The 17,924-nt window shown below is 43.4% G+C and overlaps 1 pseudogene; it reads right to left on the bottom strand.

The window, feature by feature from the left end:
• Positions 1-234: 234 nt before the first annotated feature.
• On the bottom strand, positions 235-305 carry LOC142449560 (U7 small nuclear RNA; annotated as a pseudogene).
• Positions 306-17,924: the final 17,619 nt, after the last annotated feature.

The raw sequence follows: 17,924 nt of genomic DNA, 5'->3' as shown, positions 1-17,924 counted from the left end.
TGACTTGGATCCAAGCAAAAAGAAATCCTTGACAATGTCAATCTTCTCTGTTTATCTTTATGCTGTCTACTGGTCTAATTGTGAAGATTTTGGGTTTATGTATACTGAGTTGTAATACATACTGAAGAATATAATTGTTGATCTTACTTCCAGCAAACAAGGATGTGTCATCTGCATGTTAGGAATTATTAAATAAGCCCTCCTTCAATCCTGATGCTACATTCTTTTTTTTTTAAGGGTTTTTCTGGAAAGAAAAAAACAAACAGAAAACCTGCTAGACAAATTCTACAAGAGCTGTAACACTGACGGTACATTCTTCACAGAGTCCAGCTTCTGCAATTATTTGCTTGGCATACACATGGAGTATGTATGGTGAAGGGATACGACTCTGACACACACCTTTCCTAATTTTAAATCCTTCAGTGTTCCCTTGATCTGTTGGAATGACGGCCTCTTGGTTTATGTTCAGGTTCCACGTGTGTACAAACAAATGTTCTGGAATTCCCATTCTCCTAAGCGCTATCCATATTTTGCTGTAATTCACACAGTCGAATGCCTTTTCATAGTCAACAAAGCACAACCAACCTTCTTTTCGTACTTTCCACCTCATAATCATAATACTCACACTTTATTAAGTATTTATGGTGATTTGGGCCATTTATACATGATAAAACACTAACAGAGAGGTAGTGCTGTCTTTAAATTTTACAGATCTAGTGTCAATTATTTCTTTTTATTACTTCTTAATTATTTATTTAATTTGTGTGCCCACCTGTCACATCCCAACCAAAGAAACACTTATTCTCACACCCATAATGCTAGGGGCCATTCTGCTCTACAGGTAGATGAGCACGTACCCCTTTTATAGCCAAAACCAATATGAGTTGGATTTTCTGTTGCTAGCAACCAAACACGGTCTCATAATTTTTTAATCCAAAATGAATAGCACTTCCTCAAAGGGGTGGAGGTTAGCTTTCCTCCATTTCACATATTTTAGACAATTAACTTGGTCTCTCTCCATAATCTGAAGACCTAAAATTACCTAAGCTCATATTTTAAATGAGTGAATGCCTGAATAAACTATAAAATATGAAATGTTACCTTTTCTCCGTTTGTGTCCCTATCCTCCCTAGCTGAGATATATGACTGCACATTGTGATATTCAAAGGAAATTTAAAAACTATACTTGATTGTAAGCCAGCTCTTTGAACTTATTTATTTTTCTTACCAATTGATGATAAGCTGCTCTCTTTCTGTGTTATAACAAATCAGATTAACCTACCCCCTCTCCACTTGACCTTATTTGAAAATCAAGCATGGCTGAGGGTAAGTTACTGGAAGACAGGAAGAGAGAATAGAAAAGATTCACACATCTCACACTTGCCCTGAAAACTGACCTTCCTTTCACACGCCTACCCATCAGTCGGTAATGTTCACCAGAGAATGACATTAGTGCAGCTACGTACTTTGTTTTGTTTCTCTCATAGTGTTCGAAAATGCGATAGATCTTGTTCAACTGCCAATTGCCGTTTCTAAAGACATTTATGCAATGACTGAAGGCCCTTGTTTTCCGGGGAGCCTGAAGACTGTGTAGAGATGACACATAGCCTGAGGGGAAGGGTGGGATGGGAGATGAGAAATACTTTAAAGATATTAGTCACAGAGAGGAACTGAAGATCCCTCATCTCCTGGCTGGTAAGCAGTCCACTGAGAGGGAATTATCTCTCACATTTAAAGTGGGAATTATTATCTAAGGGGAGAAAGTGGTTCTTTATTCCCAGGCCCTGCCAGCTTCCATATTGCTCTCTTGCTGTGTCATAGTCACAGATCGGTACAATGACAAGAATGATCATTTTTAATAATCCTACTTAAGAAATCATTTTATTGATCCTCACTTTACCCTTTCCTTTCCCCATGATTCAGCAAGTCAGAGTCGCTTCTGTTTCAGCAGCTTTCTAACATTCAGCAAATTGTCCACTGCTTAATAAGCCTTTACAATGTTAACAAATGAAGAGATTTCAGCACCAAGGAGAGTGCCCTACTGGTTTCCAGGGGTTTTCATCTCACCCTCTTGTTTTTCATGAAATAATATACGACATGTAGTTTGGCAGAGAGCTGCAAAGAACGTGTCTGATTCAGGAGCAGAATCCTAACCAATTTTGTAAGAAACAAAACCTCCCGGGTTAAAGGGTTTTGTACATCTCCACAATGCAGACCTCTCATCTTTCAAGGCCATAGGAATTGGTGGTTCTTTGACTGTTTTTCTAATGTCAAAACCACAGCAAAACCATAGATGTAGGCTGTGGAACGATGGAGTTACATCAGGAAAAGGGTACACAAGCGAGCAGTGATTAAAAGCTACATGAAAGCTGGTCCCCTGCCTGGCTCTGTTTTCACCTCGGAGGCTAGCACATGGTAAATGCTCTAGAAATATTTATGAGTCCGGAGAGAAAGAACAAATGAATAAATAACTTTCCTTTACAGAGCAAAATGAACTCATGGATGGCATTCATTAAAAGAGAAGAAATGAATTTTAAAAGGCCTTGTTTGAAATGAGCAGTCACTTTCGGCAACTGGTCCCAGAGCCTGACATTTGAACACATTTCTCCCTGGATCAATGGAGTCTCTGTAGTTGAGGGAAAGAATGCTCCAGAGCACACCTTTCATCTCCACTAAGCTTGCAGTGTAAAGGGTTCTCCTTAGAACCCCAAGAAATCACTGCAGAGCCAATGCGCATAGTCCTACACTTTCAGGGCATCCTGCGATGCACCGTGGCTCCCCAGACGCCAAGTCCACCATGGCCTGGGAACCTGGTTCAGCATTGTTACCAGATGGCAGGAAACAGGCCTGGAGGCCTACCCGCCATCTTCTTCCAGCAAGTCCCCAGATACAGCATAATTGTGTGTCCCTATCCCCAAGCAGCCCCTTCCTTCTGTGTCCAGAGGAGAAACTACCAAGACTCCCTTTGCTGAGAGATTCTCGAGAGTCCAGCCGTGTTAGGTAATAAAGGTCAATAATGTAAGTCTGTCCTGAGTTGCCACCACAGCCCTGTGTAGGGTCAAAAGACTAGAACTTACTAGGACTAGGGCCCAAAGTGGGAGAGAAAATATAAAGGGGCAAAAACACAGCGTTGAAGCTGATTGTTTTCAACAGCCGGCATATTTTGAGGACCCCTGAGCCCCTTGCTTCTTTTAGCTTCTATTTATGCAATGACACAGAGGTGGACAAAGTCAAGCCTCAGGGATCCCAGTTAGGCACAGCCCTGTTCTTAGCTCTTGGTAAGCTTCTGGGCTAAGGCTCCACTAGACTTGGACTGTACTATCAGGTCCCCCAAATGGGGGGAGCTGCCAGGGAAGGACTAATTTCCATTTCAAACTGCATTTTGGTACTTTGTACTTCAGCACCATTGGCCCATCAATATTTAATGCTCGGAGATTCTGACTCTGCGGGAGTCATGTCAGGGGACCTTGGGAGCCAATCTGCTTGAGCTTCTACGTGATAATTATTCACGGGCTCCTGCCTCTTGCTCTTTCTCTCGCACCGTCCCACTCTGCAGACTCAGTGCCTTATTCAGTCTTCTCTCTCGCTCTCTCCGCTGCTGTAGCTAGACTCTTCGCCTTCCTTCGCCGCTCGCTCAGCATCTGCACATCCCTACAATGGCTAAAACAGCAATGGGTAAGGCATCGCGCCTCCTCCCCTAGGGCTTGCCCCAGAGCGGAGCCCACCTCTCGCCTTCTCTCGTAGAGTTTAGAAGGCTTTGGGAGATATTTTATAAAAAAGAAAAACGTTCGTGATAACCCAGAAGTCAAGAAGGATGGAGGCAGCTTTAGGGGTGGTGGGAAGGCATAGGAAGGGGTGGTGTCCTTGGGTATAGCAATATCCAAAGAGAAGAATTTCTTTTTAAAAAGGTAGAAAGCAGGTAAGTTGCCTTTCCCTGGGTGGGGGATTTATTCTGTGTCCAGGTTTACAATTGGGGTTCTGTCGTGAGGGGGGGGTGATCTTAACTGTTTGCCTTCCATGGGGTTAAGGAACAATGTGTAAAGTGCTTTGTAATATCCTTTATTTCTCCTCTAGCTAAAACAGAAATCGGGGAGCGGGGATAGGGGGAAAGGACGAAGAAAAATGCAAAGTCAACGCGGTCCCATACCGGGTGTTGGAAAGATGGGTGGAGACAGTGGAGAGGGAAAGAACTGGGCAGATTTTATCATATATTATCTATTTGTAGAAACCGCTAGTCCTGGGGAGCAGTGGGGGTGGGGTGGGAGAGAGGGCACCACTCCTTTGTTTTAGGGCATGGGAGGGGGAGGTGGGAGGGGAGGGCGTGGTGGAGGGCGCGGGTGGGCAGCTGCAGCGGCCCGGGAGGCGCCCAGCTGGGAGGAGTGGAGGGACCTAGGCTTCCAAGGCGCTGGGGTGGGGTTTCTTTGTGTGCGAACGGGCACTTCCGTGGGCGGGGGGGGGGCCGGGGGGAGGCACCTGCAGCGCTGGGCGCACAATGCGGGCGGCCCCACCCTAAGCGGAAAGGCGCCACCTCCCCCTCCCCCCTCTCGCCCCCCACTTCGGTGCAGCATCTTCAGCCGAAAGGGGTCAGGCGCGGAGAGGTGCAAGACACCCTGGAGCCCAGCCCTGCGGACCCAAGGCGCCACGCCCGCGCTCTGGACCCTGCCCCTCCCCCGTCCCCACCCCCACCGCGACCCCATTGTTTCTTTGGAGAGAGGGAGGGGGTGGGGAAGTAAGTTCACATTTTTCTTTCAGAACCACAGCACATGGGGCCTTGGACATAGATGCTTATAAAGGCGTCTGGGCACTCTCTTGATTGTTGGGGGGGAGGAGGTTCTGGAGCCTAGATAACAAATGAAATATAAAGGTATAGCCAACGATAAGTAAACCTAAGATGAAGCAGAAGTGGTCGATTTATTGAGCCACGTGAAATTTCCTTTTTGTAGGTAGGGAGGGCCCAATATCAGCTATTTTGTGAGCTTAGCGTGTATCAGGAAGGCAGAGATACAGGAAACAGAGAGGGAACCAGATTCCTGATGCGGGGTGCCGGTCCCCAAGCAGTCTGCGCGCCAAGTCCCTGGTGTGCCTGGAAGCGCCCCCTTGCCCGGGAGTCGGTTGCGGGATGCCAAGAGGGAAACGCAACCTGAGGGCTCCGCCCTGCTCCCCCCACCTTACCAGAGCTGCAGAGGGGCTGGAGCCCCCATCCCCACCCCCACCCTTTCTTCCAGTCCCGCAGCCTGGAACCGCCCAGGCGCCCCTGGATGTGCGCAGACCCCCCGGGCGGGCGCCGCTCCCAGGCCGGCCTCCCAGCCCCTCCCAGCCAAGTGGGTGGCTCCGCAGAAAGGCTGGCTGGAGCCCCGCCCAGCCACACAAAGGCAGAGCCCCTACCCCGCCCGACCGCGAGGCCGCAGAGGTGACCCTTCCCCGCGGCCCCCCACCCACGTCCCGGGGAGCTCCGGCTTCCCCTCCCCCGCAGAAGTGCACGGCCCACGCTCTGTTCTCGGAGTCCAGGGGATAGAGACCCCGCAGAGAGGCCCTGGAAGGAAGCACCGTCTCTAGCGCGGGGCGGGGTTCGACCCCACCCTCCCAGGCTGGGCCCAGCCACGCCTGCCGCCGCCGGGGTTGGGGCGCACGTGGCCAACGGGCGCGTGGAGCGCTGCCAGCCCTGCAGTGCCTGGCGCCCGGCGCTGGGCCCCCTCCCCGAGCCAGGAGCGGAGCCCGGTCCCCATGGGAGCGGGGTTCTGGGCAGTGCCCTGAGCTACTGCCATTTCCCACCATTCGCGGTTCACCTGCAAGCACAAAACGGTTCTGAAAACGGGGGCGGGGGGTCGCGGTAGCTTCGTGCTCTGCACCCCCCTGGAGAGATTTCTCCTGCAGGAGGGCGGCCACAAAGTCATCATCGCCGTCACCATCGGTATTAGGACTGCACATCATGATGGCCATTTCGAACCACGATTTCATGACTCGGTGCCCTTACTTGTTGGGACGAAAAGGGACGTTAGAGGCATTTGGTTATGGATGAACCTTTGTGGAAGTCCCTTTTCTATCTCTGACTCTCCACGCCCAATAGTATTCTGTCTCCAGTAGGGCATATTTTACATTATACAACACATTATTTGTTACGTGTCCGTCGGGACGACGTGCGCTCCTGCGGGTGGGATATGTGAGCAGGTGCTTTGCTAAGGGGCAGTCCCTGCGCGCCAATGGTTACGGGGAAAATTCAACGCAGAGAATTGATTGCGGCTGCAGTGGGTGAAAATGGGCAAGAATGCTGCTGCGTCTTCGCGATTTTATCTTCCATAAAGTTTTATCTGAATATAGTTTAAAATATAAGTTCTGGACAAAATTAAGGTGATTCTTTTCCGGGTTGTTCTTCCAAATGCCTTGTTAAGATCTCAGTTCTACACAGAAACACATATCGAGAAATGGAAGCCACCATCGCATTAATTTTTTTTAAAAATCCCACCCCAAATAGGAGGTCCGGGTCCTTTCTGCCACAATTGAACTGCACGTGCACATGATGAGGAGAAGCAGAGCATGTGCCGCTTTTTAAGGCGAGCCCAGTTACAAAGGACCCGCAGTTCATCGCTAGGGAGGGTGCTTTCCGTTGAGTCACCGAACAATTATGATGGTGATTGTGCTGGTAGGTGATTGTACTGGTACCTTCTCTGTAGATATGGAAAGAAGTCACTAGAAGTGGAAATGCTGAAGATTGGGTCATTATGAAACCGAGAGGCAGCAGTAATTTATCAATTAGCCGCGTATGCTTCGTTCATAGCAGATGAGTAAATGAGCCAGTAATCAGCCTTAAGAGAGCCCCTGTAGTCAGGTGCAGGGAACAAGGCTTATTGGCATTAATTGATACACCTATTGATGTATCAAGCCCACGAGTATCTCCTGGGGAGAAAGCTGGCAGGGTGAAAGGGGTGCTTCTGCCCCCTTGAAAGATTCTCAGCCTTGGGGCAGTTCCCCTCTGTCCTATAGCCTGCCTCTACCTGGAGGACCTGCTCAAAGAAGTGGGTTGGATTTGGTTGTTTGATATTCAATGACGCATGTTAAGATTTCTTGAAGTAAGGGTTTTGGTTGCTTATTTGATTTGGTGGAAGGATTTTTCAGTAATAAATCATGAAGATTTGGATGACATTTTATTTTAAAATCTTTTTTCCTTGTCAATAAAATGCAAGGAGTATTTGTGGCATGAGGGACGACGGATTTGTGCAATGAATTATTTTATTCTAAAGGAGAAACATTTTTGTGGTTAGAGAAGTTACCACTGCCTTAGTCTTTAATGTGGGTGACACTATTCCCTTTGATACATTAGAGTTTAAATTACTTCTGGTTTCTTCAAACATTTACATTACTAATGGATAGGTTGTAAGATCCTTTGGCACGTCGTGGTTTTTATCAAATGGTGCATCCTGGGGGTGGGGGGGAATGCTTCAAGACAGTACTTTTCAGATTCAATAAATGATCTCCCGGAATGCTTTAAAACAGACCCACCCACACAATAAAATCGTTTCCCCACCAATAATTTAGAATCATAAATGCTTCTTAACCCTGAGTGATTTGTTCTTGACTGGCAAGTATAAATGTTAAGATAAATCTGTCTATACAATTAAATTAATTAATAAATGAATCAGTTGCGTGCTTAATTCGGCATTTTCATCTTTCATAAACCCAGACCATTTTAAAGAAAAGTCCTGATGTGCCAATAGCATTGTTTGTTTGTTTTAATTTCCAGTTATTAACACTAACCACAGTCCCCACACCGCCCTACTGGCTCCTTCTTTGTTCACACAATCTGATGTGGCAGCAGGTGAGGGTGAGACTCCCAAGCAAACCTGAGCCTGGGCGTGGTCAACCAAGCTGCTATCTAACCTCCCTCCTGACTGTTGGGAAAAGAGATCCTATTTTCGTTGTCACAAAATCTGTGGCCGTTTATTAAAAATGCAATAAACTTGACAGGCAAAAAGTGAATACCAAATTAACCAAAGACCCAGATGTTTCCAGAACACCCGGTTCTTGAATTAAAACAAAACAAAACCAAAAAAAAACCCCTGGTCGTCTGCATTAATGTTTTGCCCCACTAGAGGGCAATCAAGTTCTATAAAGAAATAACATCGTAATTGAATACAAAACTACTACCAAATATTAACTTTTTATTTTTTTAATCTAGAACATTCAACTGCTTATCCAGTACACTAGTGTTAACCTTTACTCTATTAAAGGGGATTGAATACTTTTCAAAGAGGCTTCACAAAAGGAATGATTTTCATAATCGGGAAGCAGGTCTAGATTTCAATTCACTATTTTCTTATTGTTGTGATGCTGCCTTTTCTATGACGTGGGGGGTTGTAATAGTAAATGTTAGAAAACGGTTAGCAGTCATAGCAAAATTACTTAGGGGCAAAATATTTAATGTTTAAATAAAGGAATATATTGATTTAAAGAATGGTTTCCTTATTCATTTTTTGAATGTGCCTGATGTTGGGGGCACACTAAGTGTAAAAGCACCCACCTTTAGGGAGCTTTCAGCCTAGAAAGTGAAACAGAGGTGATGCTTTGGGTGCTGAGGTGGGGTACCAACATCTGCCTGCTACAATTCCTCTAATTCATGTTGTTCTTTTCTATTCCAATGATACTTTCAAACCCCGTGCAATGCGGACATTCCTTCTAATCTTCATCACCCCTTAACCGTTTCTGAGCACTTCCTTGCCACCGTGTTAGCGGTTTAGAAGGCAACTAGTTTGTTTTTAATGACGAGCAGACAGAGAAGCGTGAGACAAGTGCATGGAATGGTCACAAATGGAGTTTGGGTTTTTTCTCCGGTTTGCACTGGCAGGATAATTTCTTCCTTGTATTTCTTGCGACTTTAATCCATCTGTAAAATATTTAAGAGTGCCATTTCACAGTGTCCCTCAAACTGTGATGTGCATATGAATCAGCCAGGATTTTCATTAAAATGCAAATCCTGAGGCAAGATCTTCTGCTTTGCTAACAAGCTCCCAGGCTGACCAGCAGACCCATCCAGTACAGCAATAGGAACTTATAATATGCGTGAACTCTGATAATAAGATCTCATATTATGTCAACGTTTTTAAATCCATGGCAATCTTTACAAACTATTTCATTTCCAAACTCATCTACTTAGGGATTTTATTCCACTGGGAGTGGTGGGTTCTGTGCCACCACTCTCCGTTAATTGGATTTTTTAAATATATTCCTATTGCAAGATTTTTGAGAGTAATGTGGAAAATAAGAATTTGGCTCTGCGTGTGTGTCTAGACAAAATTAAAAAGACTTGTGGAAAGGGAGGATATAGCAATAATGCTAGTTTCCGATATTTACAAAACAATATGCAGAACAAACCATTCTACCCAGAACCTTTTAGAATGGGAATAAGTTGAAAATCTACAAAAACCACTGCCCCACACGTACTCCTCATACTGAAGGAATTAAAAGGACGTTGGAATAGCACTAAGGTGTCTTTTTATATGCTCAGTATCCATTTTATTATTTTATACCAAAATTAGACTTACAGAATATGACTTGTCGGACGCACATGAGGAAATTACTAGGAATTTACTGAATAGAGCTCTAGGTTTGAGAACAAATTTTGCATTAATTTTTCTGCTTGCTCAAGCCCATAGAAGAACTCTAAATGATATGAAACTAACTTTCTAAGAAACTCTGCCTAGAGATTTTAAAAAATGGGTTGTTGAAAAATATCGTCACCGATGTCCAATGTCAGTGGGTCCATTCAGCTTCTTGTGGGTGACTGACCCCCACAAACAATACCACATGACTGGTAATGCTATCCTGCAGAAATGAAATATCTCAAAGCAGAAATACACTATTTTCCAAAGAGGGCACTAAAAGCAAGGAGCCAAATAAAGCTGGCCACAGAATTGGAAGGATACACGGTGATTCAGCAGGAGATGGGATTAAGTCTCAAAGTTACCCATGCCTTTGTTGGTCCTGATGGCATTTGTTTTTAATGGTTCATTTCAGGCTCTCCCAAATTGGAAACATTTGGATTTTTGCGATTCCTGGTACATTTTTTAAGCGAGTGTTTTAGAAGTAATGTGTTTTAAACATTAAAAGCTAGCAGTCTTCGCTGTACAAATAACCTTATCTGAAGATAAATGAACTCAAACGTTGAGATCTCAGCAGCTGAGCCAGAAACGGGGCATCAATAAAGCCTCCTTTTCCAATGTTGCACCCTTTCAAGAACTAACCTTCCTAGCCAAGACACAATTTCCGGTTCTTTGTAAGAAGTAATTTTCATTTATTGACTGAAATTTCAACTCGTACACAGCACATAATGCATGGTGGGCACTCTTCTAAGCAATTCCCATATTTACCTAGTTTAATCATTCAGGAAGCGCAAAAGTTAGCAGCCATTGCATGAATCAGGAAACTGAGGCACAGAAAGAGACATTGACGTGTGCAAAGTCACAGAGCTGGTTGCCCCCCCCCCCATGGGTCCGGCATCTTGCTTTGGCAGAATTGCACTGGTCCTAGTCCTTTCAGAACTCCGACTCACCTTGAAGACTAAATGGCTTCACGTGGATGAACGGTTTTAATATCCATCCTGGGGTTATTAAAATAATTGCCGTGGTAGGCTTTGGGGTAGAGACCTGGGGGTTCTAAGGGATGGAACCCTTGACTCTCCAAGGCTTCTGCTAAGAACAGAGCGACGGCGTGTGGTGTGGACACGCCATGAGGGCCAGCGAGCGCTGGGCAGCCAGGAGGCTTGACATCATCTAATCAGTTTCCTCCTGGTCAACTGAAATTTCAGAATGAATCTTTAACTTCCAGAGACTCTGGACACTTAATTTTAATAGTTTAAGAAATTCACTTTAGAGTAAACGGGGATGTAGCAGCCCAAACATCCTCTCCTTAACACAGCTATTAGGACTGACTTCAAGGCAGGCAGGCAACAGATCTGTGGGGAGGCTGAGCATCCCTGGGGAAGCATTTCGAATTATCGTTTAATAAAGGAACCGGGCCCTGTCACTTGTCAAGGAGACATTTGCAGTAGTGGAATCTGTGTTTATATAACCCATTTTTATTAGTCATGATTAAAGATAATGTCTTGTGTACATTTGTTCTCACAAAACACTTTTATGTGAATGTAAAGGTTAATTAATGCATCTCAGCAATCACTGTGCTAGTCATCTGGAAATATAGCTTCTCTAGGAGCTGTATTTAAGTCAAGAAGCCACACATCATACTAGAAGAGTATCCAGAAAATGTGTTTGCTCATTTGCGGTTTTATGTTTACCTCCAGATTAAAATACTTAATAGTCTGAAACTTTTAATAAGCTCCATAGCTTAGTTTTGTGAGTGGAGACAGTTCATTTCAGTTCTTACAAAGCACATTAAAAATAACCTTTTTTTTATAGAGCAAGGATATTGTCTACAACTGATTCATTTTTCAAATTAAGATTATAAAGCAATGGCTGCATGAGTTGTTCATTTTGGAAGTTTTCCTGCTAGAATAATAACAATCCTGACACTTTGGATGTCAGGATTCACATTGTATCCATTAGTCAAAAGTATGTAATGTAGCAACGTATTATGAGTAATGTGAATCAATCTTTTACTTTTATGGTTTTATTAAAAGAATGAAAGTTATCTTAACATAGCACCACCAAACTTTTTATAAGATAGCTTTTTTTAAAGTTTAAATTAAAACCTTACACTTTACTAGCATTCTACTCCCTCTTTTGGGAGATATTTTTTCTTCCTTATGAACTGCAGCCATAAAGTTTAATTTCCACTCAGGAAAACTGCTCACTGTAAGCCTAATAATACTATCCAGTTGGGGCTTCCTAGGGAATGGAAGCCTACCCCACACGATAATATTTATTTGTAGTATATTGGCTATTATAAAACTGGGACCAACAAAACTCCACCACGATCACTTTTATCTCCTCTGGACTCTAACCACCGGCCCCACCACCTGTGGCGGAGGCACTAGGGAAGGCGCAGGTTGAGTTTCCACACTTCCCTTGGGTCTTTCTTTGCTTCAGGGCGTTAGCACCTTCCCACCTGCACAGGGCTCTTTTTTATCCCCAACATCAATCTCTATGGCTGAGAGAAACCAATTAGCACCTCTGTAACAATTGCTCAAACACAGGGAAAAAAGAGGCAAGTCAGGCCTTGGTAAATTATAGCTTCCTCTGCCTGGTTCAAGTCTGCCAGCCGCTCCATCCATGATGTTAATGTTGCAGCCCTCGTCCTGCGACCACCGATCTGCTTTTCCCCTTGCGGAGACTTTTTGGAAGCAGACAAATATAACAGCTTGAAAGTATTCAGAAGAGGAAGGTGTTGGTCCATCGGTATGGGGATAAGTGGGTTTTGCAGAGCATCTTTTGAGGGCTCATATCATCCCTAAGAGACAGCGGTGCTGTAACTGCTGTTGGGGAGGATCCATTGATCCCCATTGGCTGGTGGGCACTGTTGGGCAGTCAGCTCCAGAAAGCAGAGGGCCGTTACCCCACAGAGCGTGATTAAACAGGAGTAAATGGGAAAAGCCACGGGCCACATAGTGTGGGTGCATTAGCCTTCTGTTCATAAACAATCTCTAGTGGGTAAGTGTTGGCCATGAACGAAAAGATCAGCGGTTCAAACCAGCTGTTCCTGGGGGGTTAGGATCAGGCTATCTATTTCCATAAAGATGCACAATGTCATAAACACTGCTTATACAGTGGCTGTCAGTTAGAATCTATAGCAGTGGGTGGATCATTCAGTAAAGGATATATTGAGCACCAACTCCATTCCTAACCCTATGTGAGGAATTTGTGTGAGAATATAAATAAGCATAGTGCTCACCATTGGAAATTTAGTGTTTTGAAGGAAACAAGACCCTGTTATAGAATATATATGTATATATATGAATATATATATATATGAATCGCAATAATGGCAATTTTTAAGTAGAAATAGAAAGCTCCTTGGGTGTAACAGCCTTATTGTGCTATTCTACAAATTATAAGACAGTCAATGAAGATATACTGAGACCATAAGTACTGCAGCACCCCAGAAAACAAACCCCGCTGCCATTGAGTTGATTCTGACTCAAAGAAACCCTATAGGACAGAGTAGAAAGGCTGTATAGGATTTCTGAGACTGTGAATCATTAGGAGTTAAGCCAGCCTAGCCTCTCTTTCTTCCGTGGAGTAATTGGTGGTTTTGAATTGCTGACCTTTCTACTCCCAGCCCAACACCTAACCCACGGCACCCTCAGATCTCCTTGCTACACCACAACAGGCGGTTCAGTAGATGTTTAACGGACCCTTACCCTCAGCCTTCTAGCCACAGCGCCCTTTAGGAAAACTGATTCTCTACCTGGACTGAGCGTCAGCAGCACTCGGTAAATGATTGATGTTGCAGCTCTTATAAGCTCTCAAATGGAGTTGGGGTTCCGGCCCAGGACCACACTTTGAGTAAACCTAAAACCCACTCCCTTCCTTGACTCCCCTAGACAGACAATGACAATAGTAAACAAAAGCATAAGCATTTAAAGCAAATGTCTAATGTTTTATATTTTGTGAATGCCAGTCTCTCATAACAAAATTCACTAGCTATCAGTTGGAATTATGGAAATGTTCATTACTCAATACTTCGTGGTGGAGAGAGAGATAATGTCATCTTTATGACATAGCTGCCAATTGAGTATATAGTTAAGACAAGTCTGTTGGGAGTAATGTCAGAAGGTAATAGACTAGCATTTTATCTAGGTCAAGACACACAAATCAAGAAAGATGACTAAAGCAAAAGGAGCATTTCCCTTGCATATTTTCCCATCTCAGGTTTCCCCTCGTTACTCATATTCCACCTTTGATTTCATTTATAAGTTCAATAAAACTGAGCCCTTTTGCCTAACCAGTCTGGCCAATCAACATATGATGTCACACTGAATAAAAATGAAAGTCATTCCAGAAGCATGATATGATGAAGGTCTTCCCTGGGATCTCTGAGGGAAGAAAGGACAGATTCAGTCACAAAAGACAGATACATGCAGGCTCCTGCACTTCAGAACATCACATTAACCTATCCATTTCATGCAAATTCCACATCTCTTGATCACTGCACAATCCCTCCTCCCTCTGTCAAGTTTCCCCGCTGCCTCTCACTCTCTCATTTCCCTTTCAACACCCTTAGCTAGGGCTTCCCTTTAACGCAGTGGTTCTCAATCTGGGGGGTCGAAAGACCCTTTCACAGGGGTCGCCTGAGACCATCAGAAAACACATATTTCCCGTGGTCTTAGGAACCGAGACACCGCTCCTCTATCCGTGTCCAGGGGGGTCCACCCACATGCAGATCGCCCATATCTGAGTACCTGGTGTGAAGACTGTTAGCCATGCTCCACCGTGCTTCAAGACACAATTTCATTTATTTGTCATGATTAGACATACATATTTCAAAATGTATAATTACATATTATTCTCATGATCAATCACTATGCTTTAATGATGTTCCATTTGTAACAATGAAAATACATCCTGCATATCAGATATTTACATGACGATTCATAACAGTAGCAAAATGACAATTATGAAGAAGCAACGAAAATAATTTTATGGCTGGAGGTCACCACAGCATGAGGAACTGTGGGAAGGGTCGCGGCGTTAGGAAGGTTGAGAACCGCTGCTTTTAACTTCCTCCTGCGGATTTGCTCAGTCTTCCTCCTTCCACCCAGGAGTCTTGACTCTGTCCGGTAAGCCCTGGGCTGCCACCCGCAGACTTGCTCCTTGCAAGCCAAGATCTGCTCTGAGGGAGCAAGATAGAGCTCTGTCCCTGGAAGATGTGGAACCCCGGAAACCCCGGACAGGATGGAAGGAATCGGAAGCAGCTCGATGACAGTGGGCTTGCGGATCAGAGGCCTTCCACCCATGACGGCATGAGTACCACTGAGACGCTAAGGAAAAATACTGCAAACAAAATATTTCTTACATGACTGTGATTGGCAAACAGTTACAAAACCCTCGAAAAATAGATATAAATAAGTTCCTCTCGATGTTGCATGAAATTGCAAATTTCGCATTCAGATTAGTAGTATTTCCAGTACTAACCAATAATGTTATGTTATGTTACAAATGAGTAATATATTAGCCCAAACCCAAATCACCGCCATCAATTTGATTCTAATAGCAGAGACTCTATAGAACTAACTGCCTTTGTGAGTTTTCAAGACTGTCACTCTTTACAGGAGTAGAAAGCCCCATCTTTCTCCCCAGTAATATATCAGTAGACCATAACTGTTAGAGAAGTATAGGTGTCCTAAGGAATCAAATTAGCATTCACTTGGCATTTTGCCTTCAACATATCAACTCATATAAATGTATAGTACCTAAACTGGGAATGACACAACTGCAGGCATATTTGTCAAAATATGTCCATATAAGTACAGCTTTGCCCAAGTGTATGCAGCTGATGATTATCATAATCTGGATATAAAAATATCCAATAGACTTTACATTTACAATGCATACGATAGGACTGACTCCTGCAGTCTCAGGAATACGGAATAGTGACAAAGGCGAAGTTGTGCATGAAAGTGCCAAAGTGGTTTCAGTCCCTATAAGCGCCATACTGTCTTGTAAGGGACGAGAGTTCAGCTCTCCAGGAAAATGCAGCCCTTTGTCTCAATTATAATAGACACTGAGGTGCTGAAATGCCTACTCAACACACAAGAAATGAGCTGCCTCTCTTCTGTCAACCAGACTTGGTTTTTAAAATTTTTTATTAATAGAAACAAATGAGATTCAATACATATTTAGATTGAAAAACGATGTTCTCTATTCAGAGCTGACATTGAAGAAATACTGACTTAAGCAGCTTTTCAATAGTTTGGATTCCATCTGTTGTATTAAAAGTGAAAGCCATTAAGAGGGGGGGGGAAATTATGTACAAGATCACAGTGTTTATTGGTTAAGGCCCCTGGTTTTCTGTTCAACTGCTAACCCAAAGGTTGGTGGTTCTAACCCCCTCATTGACACTATAGAAGCAAAGGCCAAGAAGACACTATGGAGCTACTCTTTAATAGAAGGCGCCTCTAAGAGTCCGAATCAACTCAACAACTAACAACAGCATAGGTGGAGTGTGGACATGAATTGCAACAGATGATATTACAACATTGTCAAAAGAAGAAATGCAGAAAAATGCAATTTAGGAAAGAACACTGGAAACTGTGTCCACCTTGCTGGTGGAAAATAATCTCAGAACTACCTATTTAAGTGAATTTCAATGGAAAGGTATTGGTCCTGGTTGATAACAAATAACCTGTTAGTTATTTACCACTAACTAAACTATAGAGATGAATGGTGAGTGAATCCATAGAGTCGGTATAAGAAATCAGAGGCTATCTCAGGTGGCTTCTAAGAAAAGGTACACAGTTACAGCTGAACTGCTGTTATTAAACAAATGGTAACAAGCTTTCAGAGTGAACCTGGAATCTACTTTCCTTAGTCCTTGCTTCCTGGGAACATTTACAGATTTTTTTTATTCAGCTATGTTTGGCAATGAACTAAATATTATTATCTTGTGGCAACTTTTTCTAATTATCTTCCCTGGTCATCGTTCACCAGTTACAAGTCAAGTATTGCTGTACACTTTTTCTCATGTAAGAATTGTAGCAATTCTGGGACAGTTTGCATCATCTTTACAAGAAAGGAAAAGCAGAAATAAAGGGAAGTTGAGTGACTTTCCCAGGATCTCGATGGCTTTTCTGCAAAGAGTACTCTCTCCACTACAGTCCAATCTTCCTTCCCTTTAACCTTTGTACATGTTGTATGGTGCAGATATTTGGCTTTTGAGCCAGAAACACGTTTCCTTTACTTCATCCTCCTTACAATATCTGTGTGAATCAATACATGACTAGCATGTATTAAGCACTTAACAGGTGCCAAGATCTGGGATTATACTAAACTTCTTGCAAGTGTTTGCATACCCATTTCTGACCCTCGGGGCTCTGATTGTGTTCAGTGATTGGGTGAAGTGAAGAAGAAGGAAGTAGAATGATAAAGAACCAAGGTCCGTGATACTATGTTTTAACCAAACCACGACAGAGGGGCAAATGGAACAAGTGAGGCGCCAGCTAAATTCGCACAGAAGGAGCACGGCAGCCCATGTGATCCAAGAATTGTAAAGAATTAAGTCCAAGATCAGAGGAAGGAGTTGTATTAGAACTTCCATTCTGAGCACCCAGTTTGCAGAAGGCTGCAGATGACTGTGAAAGCCCAACATTCATTTGTAGTATCCCTATATGGCTTAAACATCCATTAAACTTTCTCTGGCCATTGGCCAGGAAAGTGAATAGTCTTGCCCTAAGACAGTTTATTACTGTAGACATAATTAGGTTAAAATTTAACATATAACCATTTGTTTTTCTTTCTGTCCCATTTTTAATTCGGTTTAATTTCTATTATGCATTCCCTTGGAGTGGAGTATTTCTATGTTTTGTTTTGCTGTTATTGCTGGGGCCTTGGGGATGATTTTCTTTATATGAAACCCAGTATAGGTAAATCCATAGTGACCACAACTAGATTAATATTTCCTTAGAGTTATGGCAAGGGAGGTTGCCGGGTAATGGGGAGCTAAAAATAATAGGTATAAGAATGAAGAAAATATCCTACAATTGACTGTGGTGATCATTTCACAACCCTTTTTAATATAGTTAAGCCCTTTACTTGTATGGTATGTTACTTGTATATTGATAAAGCTATTTAAAATATATAGGGGGATTTTTTTTCCCAAGAGCCAAACAACCGTATCATTAACTAGAACAATTTTCAAATTATCAACAAAGCTACAGCAAAGGCATAAAAACTAAATGAGAGAAGCCTTCCATGTGCATCATGCAAATGGTCTGGGAAGTGCAATAAAATGAGGTGAGCGCCACAGTCCGTCACCTTACA

This window comes from Tenrec ecaudatus, chromosome 5 (genome assembly GCF_050624435.1).
Source record: "Tenrec ecaudatus isolate mTenEca1 chromosome 5, mTenEca1.hap1, whole genome shotgun sequence".
Lineage (NCBI taxonomy): Eukaryota > Metazoa > Chordata > Mammalia > Afrosoricida > Tenrecidae > Tenrec > Tenrec ecaudatus.
Note: the sequence above shows the minus strand (reverse complement) of the source record. Positions and strands in the feature narration are given on the sequence as shown.